At 36.9% G+C, this 25,989-nt stretch overlaps 1 pseudogene; it reads left to right on the top strand.

The window, feature by feature from the left end:
* Positions 1-15,947: 15,947 nt before the first annotated feature.
* LOC118839763 lies at positions 15,948-25,580 on the top strand (annotated as a pseudogene).
* Positions 25,581-25,989: the final 409 nt, after the last annotated feature.

Consider the following 25,989-nt stretch of genomic DNA (forward strand, 5'->3'; position numbering starts at 1 on the left):
TTCCAGGTGAATTTTGTTATTATTTTATCTAGCTCTATAAAATAATTTTTGGTAGTTTAATTGCTATGGCACTGTGTGAAAAATTGTGTTCATATAGGTCCTGGGTTTGTCTTAGAAGGTAAACTTCCTAATATTTTATAGTGTCTACAATAACTTTAAATGGAATTTCTCTTTCTATCTCTTGCTGTTGGGCTTTGTTAGTAATATTTAGGAATGCAGATGGTTTATGTGGGTTTATTTTATATCCTGCAACTTTGCTAAAGTTATTTATTATTTCAAGTAGTTTTTTACTTGATTCTCTAGATTTCTCTAAGTAAATCATCATATCATCTGCAAAGTGATAATTTAGTTTCTTCTTTGACTATTCTAATTCCTTCAGTTTCTTTTTCTTCTCTTATTCCTAAAGCTAATGTTTCTAGAACCATATCGAATAACAGTGGTGATAATGGACATCTGTGCTTCACTCCTGATCTTATTGGAAATCCATCTAGCTTATCCCCGTTATGTATAATGCTTGCTGACGGTTTTAGCTAGGTGCTACTTATGATTTTAAGGAAGACTCCGTTTATTCCTATGCTTCCTAGTGTTTTTAATAGGAATGGGTGTTGTATTTTGTCAAAAGGTTTTTTTGGATCTTTTGAGATAATCATATGGTTTCTGCTAGTTTTGTTGTTGACATGATCAATTATGCTGATAATTTTCCTAATACTGAACCAGCCTTGCATTCCTGGAATAAATACTACCTGGTCATAGTGTATTATTCTTGTGATAAGTTGCTATAATCATTTTGCTAATATTTTATTTAAATTTTTTGCATCAATATTCATTAGGAAAATTGGTCTATAATTTTCTTTCTCTATTTTGGCTCTTCCTACTTTAGATATTAGTACCATATTTATGTCATAAAAAGAATTTGGTAGGACTCCTTCACCTGTTTTCCCAAATAGTCTATAAAGTATGGAATTTAATTCTTTCAATATTTGATAGAATTCACATGTAAATCCATCTGGCCCAGGAGATTTTTTCCTAGTGTGTTCATTGATGACTTGATCAATTTCTTTTTCTGCAGTTATTTAGGCATTTTACTTCTTCTTCCGTTAATCTGGGCAATTTATATTGTGGTAAATATTCATCCATTTCTGTAAGATAATCGAATTTATGGGCATACAGTTGGGCAAAATAATTCCTAATTATTGTTTTAATTTTCTCTTCACTGGAGATGAATTCAGCCTTTTCATTACTGATAGTGATAATTTGGTTTTCTTCTTTCTTTTTTTTAATCAAATTGGCCAAAGATTTATCAATTTTATTGTTTTTTTTTCATAAAACAGCTCTTAGTTTCATTTATTAGTTCAATAGTATTCTTGATTTTAATTTTATTAATCTCTCCTTTGCTTGTCAGTATTTCTAATTTGGTATTTAATTGGAGATTTTCAATTTGTTCTTTTCCTAGATTTTTCAATTGCATGCCCAATTCATTGATCTCCTTTTTCTCCATTTTGTTCATATATGCTTTCAGAGATATAAAACTTCCTCTAAGAACTGCTTTCGCTGCATGCAATAAATTTTGGTATGTTGTCTCATTATTGTCATTCTCTTCAGTGAAGTTATCAATTGTCAGTGATTTGTTGTTTGACCCACTCATTCTTTAGGATTAGATTATTTAGTTTCCAATTAAGTTTTAGTCTATCTTTCCATGGCTCTGTATTACATATAATTTTTATTGCATCATTATCTGAAAAGGATTCATTGACTATTTCTGCCTTTCTGCATTGGATTGTGAGGTTTTTATACCCTAGTACAAAGATAAGATTTAGCTCAATACCTGAATTTGACACGAAACTTCTCCTGGTTCCTTCAGGAGCAAGTACCACTCCATTCCCTAGGTTGTCTTGTATCCCTTTTGTATGTGTTGTATCTCTTTTTTATATGTTTTTATGAGTACGTGTGCATATATTACATACAATATATAATACATAAATACATATATGTACCCATATGTATAGATACATATAATACATATATAGTACAAAATATAAACAAAATTTATATTACTTGCTAAAGTATACATGCATATGCTTTGTATAAATATGTGTGTATGTATATATCAAAACATATTAAATATATTATAATACAAATTACCTATATATCTATTACACACACAGGTATGTGGGGGTAGGGGAATGTGAGCATATTGTCACCCATATTGGAATGTAAGCTCTTTAAGTGTAAGGACTATTCTCCTTTTATCCTGGTATTCTGAAAAGTGCCTGGTAGATATCAGATGCTTAATAAATATTTGTTTATTGACTAGATGGTTTATTTATAACTTCAAGTGCAATCTTTCCTTTTAATCACAACTGAATTTATATTATTTGCTAGAGAAAGGATATATTCATATACAGCAATACTGAACAATTGAAACACTGAGGTTTTCTGATCTAGAACTCTCAGAGTCAACATTCAAACTATCAAAGAAAAAATAAAATCTCAAAGGAAAGTTATCATTCCTCAAAGCAACATGTCTATTTATTTTTCACCAGAACATGCCTCAAGATCATTTCCCTTAAAAATGGTCAAAGCTACTTATAGATTAAACTAACTTATTAGAATGCTTTGTTAAGAGTTTATAGTAATGATTTTTCCTTTTGTTTACATATGCAATTTGTATCCTGATAGTCTTTTCCCTTACATTCCTAGACTGCTTAGATTTCTTCTTGCTTCCAAAACTCCCTACACTGTTCATTCTAGCCCAAATGAAGTTTTTTTTGTAGCTTCCTGCCTCCTAGAGCTTACAAACTTCTACATCTTGAGTGATCATAAAAAAGATGAGCATTCTAGTCTCATTTCTGTCTTCAAATTAGCCAATCATTGCCCTAGAATCCCTGGGAACTAGAAAACTGATATATCACTGATATGGTTCAATGATGAGACCACTTCCACATAAAAAGAAAAGATACTAAATCCTCTTTGGTGTTCCAACATTCTACTACCCATCTGAGAGCTGCCACCTCTTTTCCTCCCCTTCCTGCTCTAACAATATAGGCCTCTATGCTGCCCAGGTAGAAAGTGGGGACTCAATTCAAGACCTAACCTTGGGGAACCCTAGCATCTTAACACTATCTTTAGGCATCCTGACACTACTGCTGGCTGCAAATTATATCTTTCATTAAACCTCATTAGGATATGTAAGCTCTGTGCATCCCCAGTTTCTCTTCTCTCTGGGTTATGGTGGATCATTTATTCATAAAACATTCATTTAGAAGGTAATTGTTGCTTAACATAGAAAATAATACGGTTAGGAAATTCTGATCAATTTCCTCTTTCAATTATTCCCTCTGACCCAAAACAAACCTAATTCAGTTGGAGACTCATCAGGCACTGGAGAAGCCTCCTGATGCCACTTAATAATGGTTTTTGTTTTTCCTTTTTGTTCTCTACTTTGTCATTGGCAGCAATTTCTGATCCTGCCCTCCGACTGCTTCTCAGTGTGTCTTGCTTATAAGCTGAGCCTATCAAACTCTTGGTGATGTTCTGTGTTCCTAGAGTTGCCGAGCAAAGCAAAGACTATTCAGTAACAGGGAAAGACTCTAGTCACAGTTCTTCCCTCTCCTGGAACTATCATTCTTGCACAGTTTGTGCCTGACATAACCTGGTGATTCCATATGACAGTAAACCATGGGGCACCCTGTTCAAAAGAATACAAATTGAATATAACTCAAGATACATTGGAAATATACATGGTAGGTGGAAGAAAGCTGAATTTTGAACACACCATAAAGGAATTTCATGACAAAAAGTGGATTTGTCATATAAAAGTGAAAGGCAATAGCAAAACTTCCAGAGTGCCATAGTCATACCGTTAAAAAAATCTGAACTTAAGCACCAAAAAATATTATTTCTGTACAAACAGGAGAACACAACAAAGATAATTCTACATGAAACCATTAATCTCTATTCCATAGCAGTTGTTTTTTCAAAGGAAATACACAATAAATTCTCAATATTATTTTCAAAACTGTACCGTTTATGCAGGCTTCCTTCTGAACTTCTATCTGTTCTCTTCTGGGCTTAAACATAAAAAAAAGTTTCATCATCCTCCATTTTTAATATCATTTTCCTTACTCCCCCCCCAATTCTTCTCACCAGAAGGAGAGAGAAAAGATGGGGGGAGGGGCAAAATTGTAACACATAGGCATATTTAAGCAAAGGAATCCAAATAGTGTCAAATCCAAAACTACCTCTTTGCACTTTGTGTCCATCAGCTCTCCATCAGGAGGACAAGAGAATGGCCTCCATCCTTATGGAAGATTTATGGAAGGCTATGAATGAGAATAGTGTCAGATAGAAATCCATGAGAAGAGTAAGATCTGTGTTGGTAGAGGAACAGAACACACTAAAAAGATCACAATCATCAAAATGTTAAAGTACTTTCAATGTCAAGGACATCAAAATCCTTTTGACTCTTTTGTATATACTCCCAGTGAAGGAGAAACCTTTATATTCAAGGAGAGAGAAACAGAGAGACAGAGAGACAGAGCCTGAGAGAGACAGAGACAGAGAGAGAATGAGAGAGTGAGAGTGAGTGAGAGAGAGAATATTCTCCAGTTCATTACTATATAACCATGACTCTACTGGGAGATGTTCTCACTTGCTTCCTGCAGGTATCTGAGTCCTGGAATTAAGCACTGGAGATGTCAGTGTTTTGATGAAAATTGTTGGATCTCTGCTTGCAAAGGTTTTTTGTTGTTGTTTCTTTTTAATACCATTACATTAAGGAAAGTGAATATAAAAATGTCAGGGCTTTTTACTGTTTATGTCACATTTCTGCTGAAAATGCAATACTAATTGACAATATAAAAATAAATGATAGTGCATAATGCCCATTTCTCACTGCTATAAGAGTGATAGCCCTTGGTAGAAAATTCAGAAAAACAAGCAAGGATATTGTGAGAAAATATTTATATATAAGCAACAAACACAAATAAAATACCTGTGTGACCCCCCAACTCAAACCAAAGTGACTCCAAATCTCTTACTGTAATGATTAGTGTTTTATTTCACATAACAGTTCAGCTACTCTGACCTTCTCATAAATATTATTTTCTATAAAGTGCTAAAGGTGAATGTTGTGCAGAGATATCACCTGGTTTGTTTATTTTTCTTAGGAAAAATGCTTTGGGGACTCAAATAAAGTTTCTTTTCACTTGATTCAGGTGTAGGCACTATCATATTAGGCATTTACCTAATATGAATGCAGTTTGGACAGGATTGAGAAAGTCAATACAAGGTGAAATTATGAAGTAAGTTTAGTGATATGAAGGAGAATGGGCCTTATATGTGTAGAGAGGAGCCCACATGTGGCAAGGCCTATCATTGCATGGCTTAAAGGAAGTATATAGATTTCCATCTTCTTTGACCCACACTCTTCCTAAAGAGGGACCTACATTTTTACCAGGACAGGAAGCAGGAGGTTTGGGCAGGAGACCACTCTGTTCTTCTCAGAGATATGGGGTACTGAGCTAGAATTATCTATCTGCTCCCTTAAATATTATTAGTGTAGTGGATATGATTTGGTTCCACCTAACTTGTGATCACTTTGTCGTTATTATTGGTTGAAGGGGATTTCAAGCCAGTTCCACAATGAACACACGTAGAAAATAGCAAAGAAACCCATTTATCCAAATCATAGCAAAACAGAAATCCAAGAAGATAAACATAGAATATGTACCAGATAATACAGGATAATACACTCCCACTGGGAGTGAGATAACTCAACCCAAATAAGAGAGATAATCCTTAATCTCACCCAAAGGGAAACTCCCTGAAGTCTCTAGAGTAGCAAGCAAGTAGCAAGAGGGAGACTACCTACTCCTCTCATGTCTTCCCAGAATCTTTTCCTTCAGCAACATGAAATGGGTTGGCCTCTTCTATCTTCCCTCTCAAACCTGGAATCCAGAAACATTGGAAGTGACCAAACTCAAGCTTACTGAGTCCTCAAAGGGGACTGACCTTGAACAGCCCCAAAGGAGGACTGGCAAAGGTTGGATTTCTCTGCCAATTCCACCATGACCCCTGGACATAGAGCAAGGCCTCCATCTCCACCAATATGGAGAAAGTCCCACACCAATGGGCGTTAGTTCTTATGTCACATAAGACATAAGAAAAGTCTTATATCTTCAACATTTCCTATACCTTTGTTAGATATAACATCCACCTCAATGTTTTTCTCCTCTATGTGTCCAACTAACCTGTCCCAAACCTGGCATCAAGCTATTCCCTAGACATTCAGGGCTTTTACTCGCACGTTTCACTCACATGTTCACACACTCTCTTCCTAATACTTCCCTTCTTCCCACTGATATTGATCAACTTTCATGCCCTCTATTTTTTCCACTCTGAACCATATTTTCTTTTTCCTAAAATTACAGTTACTTAATTAGGTATTTCACCACTGCATGCTTTTTTATGCTACGGCTTTGGCATAGTAGGGTCTACTTACATGTGGTTGTTGTGGTTGTCCTTCATTCTCAAGGAAGACCATGACATCAGGGAATGATGACACGACTTGCAATTGACTTTGATTTGAATGAGGGAGGGCTATGCAAGGTCACCAGCCTCACTTTCTCCTCTAGAGCCGTCTGGGTCCTGTGACCTGATATTTGTCAAGATGACTGGAGATGGCCCAGGATGCAATGGGAGACCCTGGCCCTTTTGGGCTAAGGTGTTTCTAGGTTCTCACTTTGAGTGAGATAATGCACATTCAATGAATAGGCCTCTTTAAGAAGTGAGTCAAGGTATGGCCCCTTTAATCCAAAAAAAAAAAGGTTGTTGGCTAAAAGAGAAACAGTTGCTATTTACTATTTACATTCACTCTGTGCTAGGAGGGCAGGGACCTATTGTCCAATTTATGAGCTCCAGGGTAAAATGAGTTTAAGGCTCGGTCTTTGACAAAGAAATCTGGCCCGTAAACCTCAAGTTAATGAGGCAGCTTTTAGCCAACAAAACATACCTTATTTTGGGCAGAGCACCCTCAGGTGAAGAGCTGTAGAGGTAGAGGGACAGGTAGATGGAGGAGGAGGGGGAGAGAGAGGAAGAAGAAAGAGGAGAGGGAATGGAGAGAGGGAAGGGGAAGGGGGGAGGGGGGAGACTCGTAGTACAATCAATGCTCTGTAGGAACACATTGCATGCTTAGCTCTTGGCACAGGTTCAATAAAAACAACAAACAATAGACACATCTACTTCATATCTGCACCCTTCTCCCATCCACCTCCTTCCCCACCCCCAAAAAACTGTTCTTGGACCAAGTAGCTCAAGAAAGCTTTTGAGTCACTGAGAACCTAGGAGCTCTAGGAAATGCACAATTCAGTTTTCTTTACCCTAGTGGTGACTCCTCCTGAGAGCAATCAAAGGAGTATGAACTCTATCAAAAGGATTGATGTTCAACTCGCCTACCAGTAGAGTTGGGTATTAGGTATAGGTTTATGTACTATGGATTTATACTTCTGACCACTGAAGGCAAGGACTTGGGATCCAATGGGAATTGCAATTCCTAATAGCTGGTGTTTTCAATTTACTGTAAAGTTGCTGCTTCCAGAGACCTCCAACTGCTTCTCATAATAGGTCTCATTGTTTGCAGGGCAGGGCTGTATACAGGGGCAAGACCAATCCAGACATCACTTTCTGCTCTAATCTAAACTAATACCTCTTTGGTCCTCCAAACCTTTGTTCTAATGCCACCCAAATCCTGTTGCACACTTTTCCCATCACTGTCCTACACAGGCCCCTAAGTGACTTCATCCTTCCCTTCTACTATCCTCTGCACACAGTGGTAAAAGGCAAAAAGCATAAGAGAAGCACTAAAGGTTAAAAACATTAATCGAAGAATACTAAAGGAAAGGAAAAGAAATCTCCTTTACCTCTCAGGTGACACACACGCATTTTAATAGTAGCCCCCTAGAAGCAAACCCTTGCTCATTAAATCTACTAGTGGCCCATGATAGGAATTTCAGTTCAGGAAGAATAGGAACTTTTGACATAGTATAGGGGAAAATAACTATTGGTTGTTAGAGACCTTGCATCACTCTTTTAATCCTATATGCCGGGTGGCAGGTAGGGAAGGGCATCCACAGGCAGAGGCAGCATGGTGTAGATAGTGCATTGGACTTGATATCAGGAAGACTTGGCTTCAAATTTACCTCAGACCTGTAATAGCTATATGATCCTATGCAAGTCACTTGACCCATCTGTGCTTCATTTCCTCATAAGTAAAAGGAAAGATTGCACTTCTGGGCCTCTAATGGCCCTTCCTGCTCTGAATCCACGATTCTATGATATAAACTACTCAATTCAGGCATTAGGAAAGGCCTAGGTAACAGAGTCAGGTCCACAGGAGGAAAGGAAACCTGAATGTAATTTCTCTAGCAATTATTTTTTGTAATTAAAAATACCTTTCTATAAAAATATAGGGCACCCTGTTTAAAAAAAACCCTTATGAATGCTTTTTTTCTGCCTCATCAATTGATCTCAAAAAGCATAAAAATTCTCACTGTCTACTTCTACCTTTAGATGCCTTTGCTGCACTTGCCCAGACCCAAGAGGAAGCAGCCAATGGTTTGCTCTGAGTTATCATTGTACTCTTCCCTCAAGGTGAAGCAAAATGAATCATTAATCACTCTCTTACATTTGGCTTTACTTATGAAATCTCACACAATCAATAATTGATTGTACTCCGGAAGTAGCAACTCCTGAGCCCAGGGATGGCAAGTTCTGACACCACAGCGGGAAGGAAATGTGTGCTCTATTTTGTGCAAGATTGAATATGGAGATTTTTATCCATCCCTTTTCTGAGGGGGCAGGATGCCAACAGAGACTTTGGCCTTTTCAGAACTTTTCTCATTGTGAAGAAGAAAATCTCAAGATTAGATGTGGTTTTTTTCCCCTTCAATGGAATACCAAGGAGAGAAATGTCAAGGATAGCCCTCCATAAATATTATGCTTTGTAGATTGTATGAGAAGGAGAATTTCAAAGAACTCAAAAATGGCATAGGTAGGATCCCAGGGTATAAGATGATAAAAAGAAAGTCAGTTTAAGAACATGCAAACAAAAGTGATTTCAGAGGAAGAAAAGTACAAGGTCATAACATTAATGATTTTAAATAAATACCTTTTTAGTGATGATAGCATAACCTGTTCCCAGGGAAAGTGGATGGCAGCATACCAATATTTGCCTAGGCTGTTATTCTAAATCCTCAGTGAAATATTTAGTAAAAAAAAACCACAACTCCCCCCCCCAACACACACACACACATGCACACTCACGTGCGCATGTGCACAAGCACATGCAATAACAATAAAGATTTCTATAGTTTTCTTGGCCTCTACAGCGAGTCCTTTTCAACACTTTTCTAAGTCATTCTTGTTCTTAAACAATTCTTCATGCACCAATTACTTTGTACTGTGAGGCCCTTCAAAAAAACCCCAACAAAACAAGAAACATTTTAACAGTTATTTTTAATGAATCTGTACCTCAGGGCTAGACATGCACCACTTTCCACATGGTAGCTTGTGAAAATGATGCAGTAATGATGACAGCATACCTCAGAATAGCCCTGTCTGAATGCCACTCGTGAAAACAGCAGGGCAGCAATACAGCATGGTCCAAAACAGCAGGTAAGATGATGTCTCATAAATGCCAGCTACACATTTGTTAAAACCAAGCAATTCTAAAAGGCAATTGGACCTGTCCTCTATTTTGTCTAGCAGCCAGAAGGAACAAGGAATGAAACCAATGGGAATAAAACCCAAGTACGTGGTTCAGAAAATAAATAATTTGAGGAACTGTTGGAGAAAAGGGCTGATTAGTAGTATTGGAATTCACACATTGGTGGTGGGAGTGAAGTGATAGAGATTTAGAATGCATAACACGAATCAAGACGCCAAGTCAAGTAACAGCCCTACCTGTGGTGTCATAAGTGAAGAAGGAAGAGAGTTAAAAGTGAGAGAGAAAAACAAATAACCTTAAAAAGCTTCCTTATTATTTTTTTTCCATGTCAATATGAGACCACCCAATTCTCACTGATTTTCCATATAACTCCCTCCAGCCATACCTTGTGGGTAGTGATAAGATGATCCAAGTGCATATTACATATTACAAGTAACCATTGTCTAAGCCTGGAGAGTGATGTCTATCTATGTCATCTATAATTAATCAAAATATTGGTGTAATAACAATTTAATTCAATGAGGATTTATTAAGCACCCAGTAGTATAAGTACTGAAGATAATGACACAAAACAAAAAAAATGAAAAAAAAATCTCTTCCTTTTATCTCAACATCTACAACCATTTCTTCTTGGTCTACATCCTTGGATCCCTGAACAAACTGCCACTCTTTTTTGAATGGAGACCACCTCTTTCAGACAGTACTGTTTTAGGAGTGCCACAAACACAATGTTTCACTTCATTTCACACTTGGAAACCATTTTTTTTCTGATTCCACATGCACCTTTTGCTCCTACCATCCTCAATGATGGAACTATTAACCATTATGAAATCAACTATTTTTAATGGCCCCTGAATGGCGTTCATGCCTCCAAGATTCCATCCTATCAACTTTCTGGATGAAAAATGTCCCTCTGTGGACCCACCACTCTATTTTGTTTGCTATCATAAAGATTAAGGTGTATTTGCTTTTATATTTATGTGTCCAGTGATTATGACAGTGCTTTCATGCATCCATCTATAAATTTCATCTTTCGATTCTTTCATTCAAGATGATTATATTCTATTGGAGGATACAACATGTAAGAAGATAAATGTAGCATCATCCCCCTTCCTTTCCCAAACTTATCCTTGATTTGAGACACTTGGTCAGCATCAGCTCAAAGCCATAGTTTGTGAGCTCCTAACACTTTGTTTCTTTTAGTGGAACAATTGGTGGAGCCATTAGTTCAAAGTAAAAGATTCAATAAAGCAACGGAGCAAAATAAGGGACAAAAATGATTCCCCACACATAGGGAAAGCACTCTGTCACATTGTACCACATCGCCATTGGGAATGAGAATATACATAGGTAACATATGTGACCTGTGAGTACACATATAGGGGCATATACATATCTACCCACTTAGGTAATACATTTAGGTACAAGAGATTTGTGAAGAAGCCCATAAATGGAAAGGGGGAAATGCGTGGTCAGAGCACATGTGTGACCAGGGACAACTCACATCTACAATATTGCAGTGTTACTTAGTAATTCTTGACCTTTTGTTCTTCTAGATGAATTTTGTTATGTTTTTTAGCTTTATAAAATAATTCTTTGGTGGTTTGATATGACACCATACAAGTAAATAAATTTTATGTAGAATTGTCATTTTTATTATATTGGCTCAGTCAACCCATGAGCAATGAACATTTCTCCAGTTGTTTAGATCTGTCTTTATTTGTGTCAAAAGTGTTTTGCAATTATGTTCACATAGTTCCTGGGTTTGTCTTGGCAGACAGACTCCCAAGTATTTTCTGTGGTCGGCAATTATTTTGAATGGAATTTCTCTTTCTATCTCTTCTTGTTGTTTTGTTTTTGTAACGTATAAGAAATACTGACAATTTATGTGGGTTTATTTTATATCCTGCAACTTTGGAAAGTTGTTAATTGTTTCAATTATTTTTTTTCCAGTTAATTCTCTAGATTTCTCTAAGTATACCATTATATCACCTGGAAACAGTTATAGTTTTGTTTTCTTGTTGTCTATTCTTATTCTTCCAATTCCTTTTCCTTGTCTTATTGCTATATCTATCATTTCTAGTACAATATTAAAATACTGAATAGTAATGGTGATAATGAACATCCTTGCTTCATTCCTGACCATATTGAGGCTCTAGCTTATCCCCATTATAGATAATTCCTGTTCTTGGTTTTAGATATTGTCCCAAATCATTTTTAACTTCTATCACATCTTTGCGTGACTCTTGTTGATCCACTTCAGAAGGTTCTCAAGACTCCACTAAGATAAAAAAGGTCTAGGGTGAGGAAATTAATTTCATTGCCTTTATGCCATCACCGTGAATGTCATGCCAAGCAATTCCGGAATGAGAGAGAAAAGGGCCAAGTAGTCATCTTTGCCCTACTTTATACTAGCAAATTAAATCATTGTACTCCTTTTAAAAATACAGGACTCTAAGGACTGGGGGATGAAGAAAGATTTTCTATAGGAAGCAGAATCTAAACAAGATTGGAATGAAGTTAAGGAATGTGAGAGGTGGAGGTAACAGAGTGTATCTCAGATATGGGTGACAGCACATATGAAGGCAGGTAGAGGGGAAGTGAATACTGAATTCAGGGAATGATGAAAAGGCAAAGTTAGCTGATAGAGGGTAGTTTTCAGGTTACAGCCACATTTTAGCCTAAAACACCGAGTCCTAAGGATTAGAATAGAACATTTCAATTTGGATCAAAATATCCAGGAGATATTGGTGGGGTTCGTATGAAGAGCTAGGAAGCCTCTTTTTAACACATACTTGTCTTTTAATATCAATAAATTTTTGTTTTTTTAGGCTCAGTCCAGAATGCCATAGTTCTAAGACAAAACTACCACAGCCCTCTTGCAGCCTATAAAACCAGACAAAAACTGAATTATGCTGATGTCAGCAGTAGAGGCTGAGAAAGTAGTTCATCTCAAGACATCTTTAGAGAATATCAGTAGGTCTGAAATATTGGAAGTATAGCTTTTCCTGGTTACACATGTACCTGGCTAGATGTCTGTTAAACACATGTATTAATGAGGTTATAAGTCATCAACATTTGTCAAAAGCAAACACCACCACCAATGAAGCAGTGTATGTACCTTACCCCCTTTCTTGAAAGAATGTAGTGAATTCCTCTGATTGGTCCTCAGTGCCTGGGGACTCCTGACAATTGGTGATTAAAAGTCAAGGGAGACCAACTATCAGTGTAATAAACATACGTGTGCTCCTCCACATATGCTTTTGGACTCCTTATGTTACTTATATGTGTCCCCACTCCCACTGCTGAGTAATAGAAATACATCTGGAAAGGTGAGATAGAAAGAATCAGGCTATGCAAGGCTTCATATGCTGTGCATTTACATTTATAAATGGATTTGATTCTTTATTGTTGAAATATGACACCTCAAGATAAAAAGTAGAGAAAAGAAGTAATAATTGAGAAAACACCAATCTAAAGGGAGAAGAAAAAGGCATATTGGAATAACTATATTTCAAAAGGTCAAATTATAAACAAATAATAAAGTATTCTTTTCAACTACTAAATAAACCCTAAAATTAGGATCCCATACTGGCTTATAATGGCCAGGTGGGGAACAGCATTAAAAGATTCACTTATTTATCCTTCAGAAGTTCCTAAGATGCAGTACATTGATGATATAGTGGAATGCCACATTGCTTCCATGAGAAGCATTTTTACTTTAATATAAAACTCATGCTCAATTACCATTTTCCTTCTGAAGGCTTAAATGAGCTGATGTAGCCGAAAAGATGTACTAAGCAACCAAAGTCGAACAGAGTTAGTTATATTGCTAACAGCAGTTGAAATCTCTGCGTTGTACCAGAAATAGGTAGAGTACAGTCCACAGGGAAAAAATAGTGCTTAAAATAATCCAGTGACGGAAGCAAATATCACATGATTATTACCCTTGTCTTTAGAAAATAAGTATGATAATGTATTCGTTATCGATTCTTTCTTTGCAAGATGACTGCTTTGGCTCATTGCTCATTTTAAATGGCTCAGTAAGTCACAAGAGTTGTCAGTGCTTCTCACTTAGCCTTACATCATTTGTTTACCACATCTGTTCCATAATAGCACCAGTTGTGAAAGAGAGTCTGTGCACTGTGTGAGCATTTGAAGTATTATTCAGATGAGTATTAAGCATTCTATAACTATGAGGCATTATGTGATGGGGCAGAAAGAGCAATGACTGGTTAGAGAGGCAAGAGATCTGGGTCTAAGTGCAGTTTCTACCACAAACTACTGGAGTAACTGAAATCTAATCATTTATCTCTTTTGAGTTTTAGTGTTCTGATCTGTAAAAAAAAAAGAGAGAGAGATAGAGAGAGATAATAATATGTGTGTTGCCCAAAATATTGGAAGGAAAGTGCTTTGTAGTGGGGCTATTATAATTTCAGACAACAAAGTTTTGTAATAAGCCTAGAAAATGATTCCTGTCATTTTAATATCATAGAATTTAAAACAAGAAGGGCTTCAGGGTAAGAAGGATAACAGTAAATACAGAGATGGTCACAGTCAGAATGACATGGGTTCAAGTGTTGGTCCTTAACGAATCATTTTGAGAACCTGGGAAAATCATTTAAATCCTTAAGACCCCAGAAATTTTGTAAAACTCTAAGTTGACAAAAAGGTTCAAATTTATGTTGATAGAGAGATTTTTCTCACCAAGAGTTCTGCATAAAATCACAGATTTGGTATTAAAAAGTATTTATCAACCTCTTGGCTATAAAGGGGAAGGGAATATATGCTTCATTTCTCATTCTTCAGACTCCATTGGTTCTTCTAAGTTACTCACAGATGAACGTATTTTTAGGGATGCTTTTGTTTACATTGTTGGGATAACTTTTCTCCTGTAATTACTGCTGTTCCCATGGTTCTTCTCGCTTCAGCCTACATCGTTTAATACAAGTTTTCCCATATTCTCTGAATTCCTTTGGGGTGACATGATCCAGATTTGATCCTACTGGGAGCTTACCCTAAAGAGTCAATCACTCTCTGGCTCTGCCAGTAAAACTACAGGAAAATCTCTAAAGCAAAACTTAGGTATATTCACATCTAAGTTTTCCCCAGCAAATGGCAATGGTGGCCCCTTTCACAAGAGTACTCATTCTCAATGTGAATGTCTAGCATGGGACAATGTTTTATTTCTTTCAACTCAGATTGGTATAAAAGTTTTAAAGTACATATGAACAAATATTAAAAAAAAATAAAACACTCGAATAGACCATTAGACTTCTTGATGCTGATAAACAGAAATATCTCATTCACCTCGGACTTGCACTAACTGAACAATACTCTACAATTATCATGGAGTTTTCTCCTAACCAACTATAACATGGCTTTCAACCTTCAGGTACAAGACAGACTCCTATCAGAGGTTCTCTCCTTCTTTAAGAAATGGACTAAAGAGGCATTGGAAACATTTTTTAGGAAAAAACAAAACAGAAGGTCTATTCAGCACAGCAGCAACTCTTCTTGCTCTGCAGCAGTTAGCTACAACACTTGGCACCCCAGCAACAATGCTGAAGGGACCCACAGTTGGAATTAATCTTAGCATCACTTCAGTAAAACCTTACCCACAAGGTGGCTGATACTCAGCTCCTCAAATCAGGAACTCAAAGATTCAGGTATACACATGACATAACTCCCAGGTCTGGGAGCATCCATTTCTCAGGATCTCTAATAAATAATTTGTGTTTTAAAAATGAAATACTGAAGCAGAGGAGCACAGCCAGGACTAGCAGGTATAAGGACTCAAGTCTCATCCTTACCTAGACAAACTTAGGCTTCACATGAATTTCTGCAGTAAGTTAACAATGGTGGGATGGTAAGAAAACCTTCTCCTACCTTTATGTACTCCCACATTTTTCATTAAATTTCTTTTTAATGAATAAAATTATATATATATATACATATATACACATACATACATACATATACATACATATATGAATATATATTCATATATCTATATCTAGATACTCACCTCCAAGAGGAAAAAAAACTGCAAACTCCAAGACAAGTACTGGTTAAATTTAAAAATACAATTCAGAAACAACTTCTCCAAGCCATCAGGAGAAAAACCTTTAAATACAAAAGAAAGGAAGTTTGATTAATGCAGGACTATTCTGCACCCACCAGGAAATGTAGGAAGGAATGGAATAATGTGTTCCAAAGAGCCATGGAGCTCATGATGCTACTCAGTGTGACATACTCTGCAAATGTAGGCTTAATCACACATGAAAAAGATGGATGGTTAGTAATAAAGAGGCATTGGAAACATTTTTTCTTAGGAAAAAACAAAACAGAAGGTCTATTCAGCACAGCAGCAACTCTTCTTGCTCCACAGCAGTTAGCTACAACCCTTGATACCCCAGCAACAATGCTGAAGGGACCCACTATTGGAATTAATCTTAGCATCACTTATTCCTGTGTGGGAAATTGGAGATCATTATTAATGACCGAGGAAACAGGACCACACCAATGTACGTCACCTTCACCAACTCAGAATGTTTAGCAGGAGATACTGCAAAGAATCAAGTTGCAATGAACCCCACCAACACAGTTTTTGATGCCAAATGTCTAACTAATTGCAGATTTAATTGTGCAGTGGTAGAGTCACACATGAAGCATTAGGCTTTCATAGCAGCAAGTGATACTGGCAGTCCTAAGGTTCAAGTGAAATACAAAGGGGAGACTAAAAGTTTCTATCCAGAAGAAATACCTTCTATGATCTTAATCAAGATGAAAGAAATTGTTAAAGGTTACGTTGGGAAGACTATTACACATATACAAATGTAATATCCCAGTACCAGTCCCAGTACCAGTCTACTTCAACAATTCCCAATGTTAGACCACCAAAGATTCTGCTCTGAATCATCAATGAGCCAACTTCTGCTGCTATTATTTATGATTTGGACAAAAAGGTTAGTGCCAAAAGAAATGTGTTGATTTTTCGCCATGGGGGCATTACTTTTAATGTCTCTATTCTTACCATTGAAGATGGCATCTTTGAAGTTCAAGTCCACAGATGGGTATACTCACTTGAGTGGAGAGGACTTTGACGACTGCAAAAAACATTTCATTGTTGAGTTCAAGTGAAAGCATAAGATGGACAAGTGAGAACTAAAGGACTGTCCACCATCTGTGCACTGCTTATGGACATGAAAAGCATATCCTCTCTTCTAGTACCCAGGCCAGTAGTGAGATTAACTCCCTCTGTGAAGATATCAACTTATGAGCCTCTACAACCCAAACTGCTTTTGAAGAACTGAATGTAACCCTTTTTGGTGGCACTCTAGACCACAAGGATAAGGCCCTAAAAGATGTCAAGACAGATAAATGATAGATTCATGACAATGTCTTAATGGGTGGTCCTACTTGTATCTCCAAAGTCCAAAAAGCTTCTTCAGGATTTTTTAAAAGTGCAATGTTCCTTTTTATTTTGTTTTTATTTTTTCTCAATTATAAATCAACAGAAATTTTAACTTTCTTTTTTCAAAATTTTGATTTCCATGTTCTCTTCCTCCCTTTCTCTCCTAGGCCCTCCTTGAGCAGGTAAGCAATTTAATATAAATTATACAGGTGGAGTCATGCAAAACATTGCCATATTAGTGTAATGGCAAGCAAAATGGGATTTTTCACTGTTCCTTCTTTGAATGGGGCGGGTAAAGTGGGATCTTTTTTTGTCTTGGAATGTTTCTCAGGACTAAGACAATGGAGAGTCACTGAGTTGTCTATGATTTGGTGCTGGTGGTTGGAGCTTTCCAACCTTCTGTTAGTCATTTCTCACACTCTAAATGGTAAGCCTCGAGCCCTCGGGGCCCTGAGGTGGGTATATAAGATCCAAGGTTGGGGTTTGACTTTTGGGGGTGAACTCATTGAAGGGATGTGGGTGATGAGACTCTGGGCAAGCCGTTGAACCCACTCTCCTGCCCCACTTTGTAACCCAGATAAATGTTGGTGCTTCTCTGGAAACTATGAATTGTGATTTGAATCAGACAAGGTCTGTCTGTTGATGCTTGTAATTTCTGTTTGTATTTGCCCTGAAGTTCAGGGGACTGATCTTTTACCCCTGAACTAAGTGAATGACAGATGTATGTTTAATTAAACTGAGATTGTTAACCCCTTAAAGTTGCTTTCCTTAGAAAAGCAGATCAAATGACTTGGCAGCGCTTGCTGTGTGCTGGTATTGTTGGTCTTAAACAGTCACAGTAGCTGCTAGCCACGTTGTTGATACAATTAGCCATGTTGCAGAAGAAGAGGCAGACAAAAAAAAGAATAATGAAGAAAGTTTTTAAAAAGTAAGCATTTTAAAAGTAACATTTAAGGTGCTGTATAAATCTGAGCATTCTGAATACGTGTGTGCAGAGAGAGACATGTGAATAACATTGCACTTTATCAGTACTGTAAACAAATGGAAACATAATCCTTGCCCTGGAAAATAAAAATATATTTAAAATTGAGACCATAAAAAAGACAGAAATCCATAACTAAACAATTTGCTTCTTGAAATCCTGAACAACAGAAATGTAGGAGTGAATAACTGTAGTAGCCAAGGTGTAATATCAATTAAGTTGGGACTTTTTTTTTACTGTTTTAGAATGATAAATCAATTAAGTCTCTTTGATTGTTAAACCCCAGGCCCAGACTCCTAATTACTAGGTGCTAAGCACTGTGGGCGTGAAGCCCCCAGGGCCCTAAGGAGAGTTGCTAAGACCAGACCCAATAGTAGGTGCCTGAGTTCTGGTTGCTCACGTGATGTTTGATCACATCCAAAGACTGTATAAAAAGAGAGAACAGAGCTATTTGCTTGAAGCTCTCACTCCTGGAGGAGAGTTGGCATGGGACTCTGGGCAGCAGCTATAAGAGCCTCCTGGCTCACCCAGGTGTTGATAGTGTCTTGGTAATTATGAATTATATTTAGTATTTATAATGTATGTTTGTAATTTGTTCATATTTGCTCTGAAGTTCAGGTCTGGCCTTTTTCCCTTCAACTAAGTGAATGATATTTGTATGTTGGATTGAAATAAGATTGTTAACCCCCAACGTTCTTTCCTTAGTAATGCAGATCAAAAGAACCTGAGCTGGCAGCATTCTTGTTGTTGGGCTTGTGTTGGTCTTTCACCCCCAAAACAGCTGCTAGTTGAATTGTTGCAACACAAGGACAGCCACACATTAGAGTAATAACAGAGACCTGTTAAGAGACTTCTTTCTAAATGTATCCAGACACAGAAGTGAAGATGGAAATATGATGGAAGTAATAGTCAAGAGGTGGACAGAGGGGATTATAGGGATCATGGACATGACCTGGTGAAACTCTGCATAGAAGTGAATTGATGTGTTTTGATTTTGTTTTTGTGGTACTACATTACAACATGGGAAAGTACATGAAAGGGAGGGAAGGAAGCAGAGAGGATTGTGTGATATGTTAGAGTCAAATCAAGGGCTAATAATGACAAGAAGGTTACCTCTGTGCTCTTAGAAAGAGAAGAGACTAGGGTGGGGCTTGGGGGAAGAGCTGGAGAGTAGTATTAAAAAAAAGAGGAAAGGTAAAATTCCTGCTTTGGTAGTGGGAGAGGGTTCTGCTAAGAAATGTTCCAATGGATGAAGAGAGATAGTCTGTAAAGGGATATGAGGACCTTGATCTGGGTGTGGCCTAGGGTATTTGGTGCCTGAAAAGTTTACTTTATCTGCCTGAGTGGGAGAAGTTGTAACCCTTTGGGGCAACTGGCATCTGGGAAAGTGAGAGAGCATGGAGATGATTTTTGAAGCAAATGGTGAAAAAAATGGTAGCTAGGACATAATCAGGGATTCAGGGGGGAGAGGCCTCTGTCATGGAGCAGTGTCCTTTCTAGTGTTCTGGGGTAACTAGAATTGTTTTGAAAGTGAAATATGATCATAAAGGAGGATCCACAGGGCAAGGTAGAAACAGAAAGCCTCTATAGGGGAGAGCCTACAATGGATACCTTGAAAGCTTTGATTCATGAAGGACACAGAGAAAAGAGGGAGACCAAATAATTATGGGGATCATGAATCAGCAAATGATGGTTAAGAAGAGACAGAGAAAGAGCATGAATAATAAAAAAAACAAGAGAAATGTGTTGTTTTTTTTGGAGAGAGGAAAAAATGATTTTTAAAAAATAAATGAATAGGGCTAATAGAAGGGAAGAGAACAAGAGAGAAATCTATTTGACTAAAGAGAGGAAAAATGTGGGGATAGGATGGAATTACATAATCCGAAAAGAATAGGAAAAAATAATATATAAGCAAAATCCAAAAAGAGAAAAGTGGTAACAGGTGAGAGGAGAGAATCAGAGGTGAAGGGAATAGAGTCAGTGGAACAGGAAAACCTTAAAACAGGATTAAGGTTAAGTAACTGAATTATTGTGTTTATGAAAAAAGAGGAAAAAATATAACTTCAAAAAGTATTAGTTACAGAAAGAGAAAAATATAAACTTAAAACTTGCAACTTTAAATATCAATGGATTAAACAATCCAATGAAATGAAATGGAAAAGGGACAGATTAAATAATAAAGCAAAAATCTTCAATAAAAAAAGTAAAAATAATTTATAAGAAACACATTTTAAAAAACAAGGACCTCCACAAAATAAATCTGAGAGGTCAGAAAAAAACAAATTACTATATATTAAGTAAATTCAAAAAAGCAGGAGTTGCATTCCTACTATCCGGTAAAACAAAAACAAAACAAAAATTCAAAGAATAAAAAGGAGTAAACATGGAAACTATATTAAAATAAAAGGAAGCAAAACAACAAATAAATATCAGTAACAAATTTATATAGTCCAAACGCCTTAGTTTCCATATTCATAAAGAAAGCATTATTTGAGCTGCAAGAAGATAGAAATAGCAACACAATAGTGACAGGGGACTTTAATGGAATAGAATTCATGGCTGGAGAAACTAGAATTAAAAGAAGCATCTTCTAAATGAGAGAGCAGAAGAATATATATATATATATATACATATATATATATATAGTATGTATATATATAGTACATACACAATATATATATATATATGTATATATAGTACATACACAATATATATATATATATATTGTACATGCACAATATATATATATATTGTATATACACATATATATATTTCCTCTGTGCCACATTGAACTTTTACAAAAATTGACCATGTACTAAGGCACAGAGAAATTACAAACAAAAGTAAAAAGTCAGAAAAAGTTATATGTACCTTCAGATCTTAGTGCAATAAAAAATAGGAATTAATTCAGAGACCATAAGCAAAATATTTAGGCTCAGATGGAGACTTAACAATGAAATCTTAAATAATGAATGAATCAAAGAACAAGTCATAGAAATAATTAGCAACATCTATGTAAAAGAAAAGGATAATGATGAAACAAAATACCAAAAATTCTGGAATGCAGCTAAAGCAGTTCTAAGGGAGAAAACTATATCTTACAAACATGCATTAACAAGAGACAGGTTTGATACATTAAATATGAATTTAAAACTTGGAAAACCAAAATAAGGACCAAAGAAGAGATGTCAAAAGTTAGAGGGCAGATGGACAAATTAAAAAGAGAAATGATAAATAAACATAAAAGCTGGTTCTTTGAAAAGAATCAAAAATTTTCTAAACCCTTAGCTAATATGAGTTTTTAAAATGGAGAGTAGAAAGTCAAATCAATGAAATAGCAAATAAGCAAGGCAAATCACAGGAAAAGCAGAAGAGATAAAAATAATAATAATCAGAACATAGTATGCATAGAGATATGCTGCCAAAAACAAAGAAATCAAAACAGGAATACTTTCAAAAATATGAACTCTCTAAGCTATCAGAAGGTCAGATAGCAGTCTCAATCCAATTGTAGAGAGGGAAACAGATCTAACTGGAAAGGAATTATCGAAGAAAATACTCTTCATTCTGATGGATTGACTGAAGAATTTTATCAAGATTTTAAAGAAGAGTTTATATTCAAACTTCACAAATTATTCTCAAAAAATTGAGAAGGAAAGCAGCCTACTAGAATCTTTTTATTAGACAAATATAGTCCTAAACTCTAAACCAGGAAAAATAAAACAAGAACATAAACTATGGGCCAGTATCATTAATGGAAATGACTCAAAAATTTTAAACAACAGAAGGGACAGAGCCAAGATGGCAGAGTAAAAGTAGAAACTTGCTTGGGCTCCCCCCTACCCCTCCAAATACCTCTAAAAAGGACTCTAAACAAATTCTAGAGCTGCAGAACCCACAAAATGACAGAGTGAAACAAATCTCCAGTCTAAAACAACCTGGAAGAAGGGTCTATCTCACTGAGATGGGAGCAGAGCACAGTGTGGCCCACACTGACACAGATGGGGCTGGAGCAGGCCTCAGGGCACTGAATCACTCACAGCTGTGGAGGTTTGCAGACTTCTCAACCCCAAAACACTAAAGACAACTTAGCAGGTCAGTGGGAAAACTCTGTCAGGCTTGGGGAAGAGAAGATCACATCCAGCCCCAGCCACAGGACAGTAGAGGTGACAGTGGCCACAGCAGTGGTAGTGGCAGCAGCAGCAGCAGCAGCAGCAGCAGCAGCAGCAGCAGCAGCAGCAGTAGTGTCTACTTCCAGAGCTCCAGGCACACAGACAGTAGGGGGATCAAGCATCTGATCAGAGCCAGAGTGCAAAGATCTCTTTGCTGGTACTGAGGCAGGATTCTCTTGCTTTGCCCTGCTTGGATCTGTGTCTCAGTCTTGGGTGGCAGTCCTGGGGTGAGGAGGAATGATGGTGTGGCAGTTTGGGGTGGCTGTGGAGAGGGAATCCTCCTCAGAGTTCCAAGGCAGAAAAGAGTGCTTGGCGTCACTCACAGACCAGGGCACAGGCTGGGAGAGGAGTAAATTCCTCTCCTTGGACCATACCATCTCAGAAGAACTGAAAATTTACAGATGCCTACAAGTAGCTCGGAAAACAGCTGTGCAAAACCTCTGAAGGTTGGGACAAAGCACTCTCCACCCTGGAAGCTAAGTCATACCTTGACAAAAAGCTCAAAAGTCAAGCAATTGCCTGGGAAAATGAGTAGACAGCATAAAAAACCTCAGACTATAGAATATTACTTAGGTGACAAAGAAGATCAAAACATAAAGCCAGAAGAAAACAACAAAGTCAAATCTCCTACATCCAAAACCTCCAAGAAAAATATGAATTGATTGCAGGCCATGGAAGAGTGCAAAAAGGAGTCTGAAAATCAAGTAAGAGAAGCAGAAGAAAAATTATGAAAGGAAATGAGAGGGATGTAAGAAAATCATGAAAAACAAGTCAACAGTTTGCTAAAGGAGACCCAAAAAATACTGAAGAAAATAACACCTTAAAATATAAAATAACCCAAATGCAAAAGAGGTCCAAAAGGCCAATGAGGAGAAGAATGCCTTAAAAAGCAGAATTAGCCAAATGGAAAAGGAGGCCCAAAAGATCACTGAAGAAAATCATTCCTTAAAAATTAGAACAGAGCAAATAGAAGCTAATGACTTCATGAGAAATCAAGAAATTATAAAACAAAAGCAAAAGAATAAAAAAAATAGAAGATAATGTGAAATATCTCATTGGAAAAATCATTGACCTGGAAAATAGATCTAGGAGAGAGAATTTAAAAATGATTGGATTACCTGAAAGCCATTATCAAAAAAAGAGCTTAGACATCATCTTTCAAGAAATTATCAATCAAAACTGTCCTGATATTCTAGAACCAGAGGGTAAAATAGAAATTGAAAGAATCTACCAATTGCCTCTTTAAAAAAATCGCAAAAGGAAAACTTCTAGGAATATTGTAGCCAAATTCCAGAGTCCCCAGGTCAAGGAGAAAATATGCAAGCAGTCAGAAAGAAACAATTCAAGTATTGTGGAAACACATCCAGGATAACACAAGATCTAGCAGCTTCTACATTAAGGGATCAAAGGGCTTGAAATATGCTATTCCAGAGATCAAAGGAGCTAGGATTAAAACCAAGAATCACTACCCAGCAAAACTGAGTATAATACTTCGGGGGGAAAATGGACATTCAATGAAAGAGAGGACTTTCAAGCATTCTTGATGAGAAGACCAGAGCTGAATAGAAAATTTGACTTTCAAATATAAGAATCAAGAGAAGCATGGAAAGGTAACCAGAAAAGAGAAATCATAAGGGACTTATTAAAGTTTAATTGTTTGATTCCTACATGGAAATATAATATTTGTAACTCATGAGACCTTTCTCAATATTAGGATAGTTAAAGGGAATATATACATATATGTATGTATATATATGTATATATATGTGTGTGTGCATATATATGTATGTATGTGTGTATATATCTGTATATATACAGAGAGAGAGAGAGAGAGAGAGAGAGAGAGAGAGAGAGAGAGGGAGACAGACAGACAGACAGACAGAGAGAGAGAGACAGAGACAGAGGACACAGGGTAAGTTGAGTATGAAGGGATGATATCCAAAAATTAAATTAAGGGGCTATAGAGTAATATATTGGGAGAAGGAGAAAGGGAGAGATAGAATGGGACAAATTATTTCACATAAAAGAGGCAAGAAAGAGCTATTATAATGGAAGGGAAGAGGGGGAAGGTGAAAGGGAATGAGTGAACCTTACTCTCATCTGATTTATCTTAAGGAGGGAATAACATACACACTCAACTGGGTATCTTACCCTACAGGAAAGTAGGGGGGAAAGAGATAAGAGGGGTGGGGATGATAGAAGGGAGGGGAGATTGGGGGGCAGATAGTGAAAAGCAAACACTTTTGTAAAGGGACAGGGTCAAAGGATAAAATAGAATAAATGGAGGGTGGGATAGGATGGAAGGAAATAAAGTTAGTCCTTCACAAAAAAAGAAACAAAATTAATCTCCTGTCAAACAGACTACATTGATTTATCTAAGAAATCATTCATTATGGCCAAATGAGATTTATATCAGGGATGCAAGAATGGTTCAACATTAGGAAACTAATCAATACGATTAATCATATTAAATACCAAAACATCTAACCACATGATCATCTCAATACAGGTAGAATAGTCTTTGACAAAGTATAACACTGATGATGAAAGCATCCCAGTCATTGAGGGCCAATGAGAGGCATTCATAGTGTCCTCTTAAGAAGAAGGTAAGGTACATGTACAGCAAAATGGGAAGTATCTGCTCCTGATAAAGGTCTATGACCTATAATCACATCAAGTTATTGGATGACAAAATAAATTTATCTAAGGTTCTCCTGAACACCGTGGTTATAAAACACTATACGCTATTTTCCCATTAAATTCAAATACCAAAATTTTCTTAGCCATTCTCGAAATGATTAGCAACCATTTTGTTTATAATTCTTTGTTATTATAAATATTGTTGCTGTAAACATCTTGTTCCATATTGGATCTCTATTTCTGTCTTTGACTTTCTAGGATTACATACCAAATAATGGAATGCCTGGGTAAAATAACATGGCCACCTTAGTTGCTTCATTTACATAATTTCAAATTAATATTCAAAATGTTTAAACTACTTCAAAGCTCTATCAGTGCTGTATTACTGTGCTTGTTTTTCTCAAACCTTTCCAACATAGACTATTTCCATATTTATCATCTATGCCTATTATCAACATTTGAAGTGAAACCTCAATTTTTAAAGCTTGCATTTTTTCAGAATTAGTGATTAAGAATATATTTTTATGTTTATTTGTAGTTTGCACTTCTTCTGGAAACTGCCCATATTCTTTGGCTGTTACTCTTCGTGTTCATGTTAGTCTCCCTATGTGTTTTGGATGTCAGGTTTTTATCAGAGATATTTGATTAAAAAATTCCTTTTTGGGGGGCGGGGCCAAGATGGCGGCCGGAAAGCAGGGACCAGCGTGAGCTCCCTGCCGAGTCCCTCAAAAAACCTATAAAAAATGGCTCTGAACCAATTCTAGAACTGCAGAATCCACAAAACGGCAGAGGGAAGCAGGGCTCCAGCCCAGGAGAGCCTGGATGGTCTCTGGGTGAGGTCTATCCCACACGGAGCTAGGAGGGGAGTGGAGCAGAGCCCAGTGTGAGCAGTGAGGACCAACCAGATCAGGAGCCGGGCGGAGCGGGCCCTACTGCCCTGAATCAGTGAGCTGCGGCAGTTACCGGACTTCTCAACCCACAAACACCAAAGACAGCGGAGAATGTTAGTGGGAAAACCTGTGGGAGTGGAAGGAGTTCGTGGTTCTGCTTCCAG

The sequence above is a fragment of the Trichosurus vulpecula genome, chromosome 1, assembly GCF_011100635.1.
Source record: "Trichosurus vulpecula isolate mTriVul1 chromosome 1, mTriVul1.pri, whole genome shotgun sequence".
NCBI lineage: Eukaryota > Metazoa > Chordata > Mammalia > Diprotodontia > Phalangeridae > Trichosurus > Trichosurus vulpecula.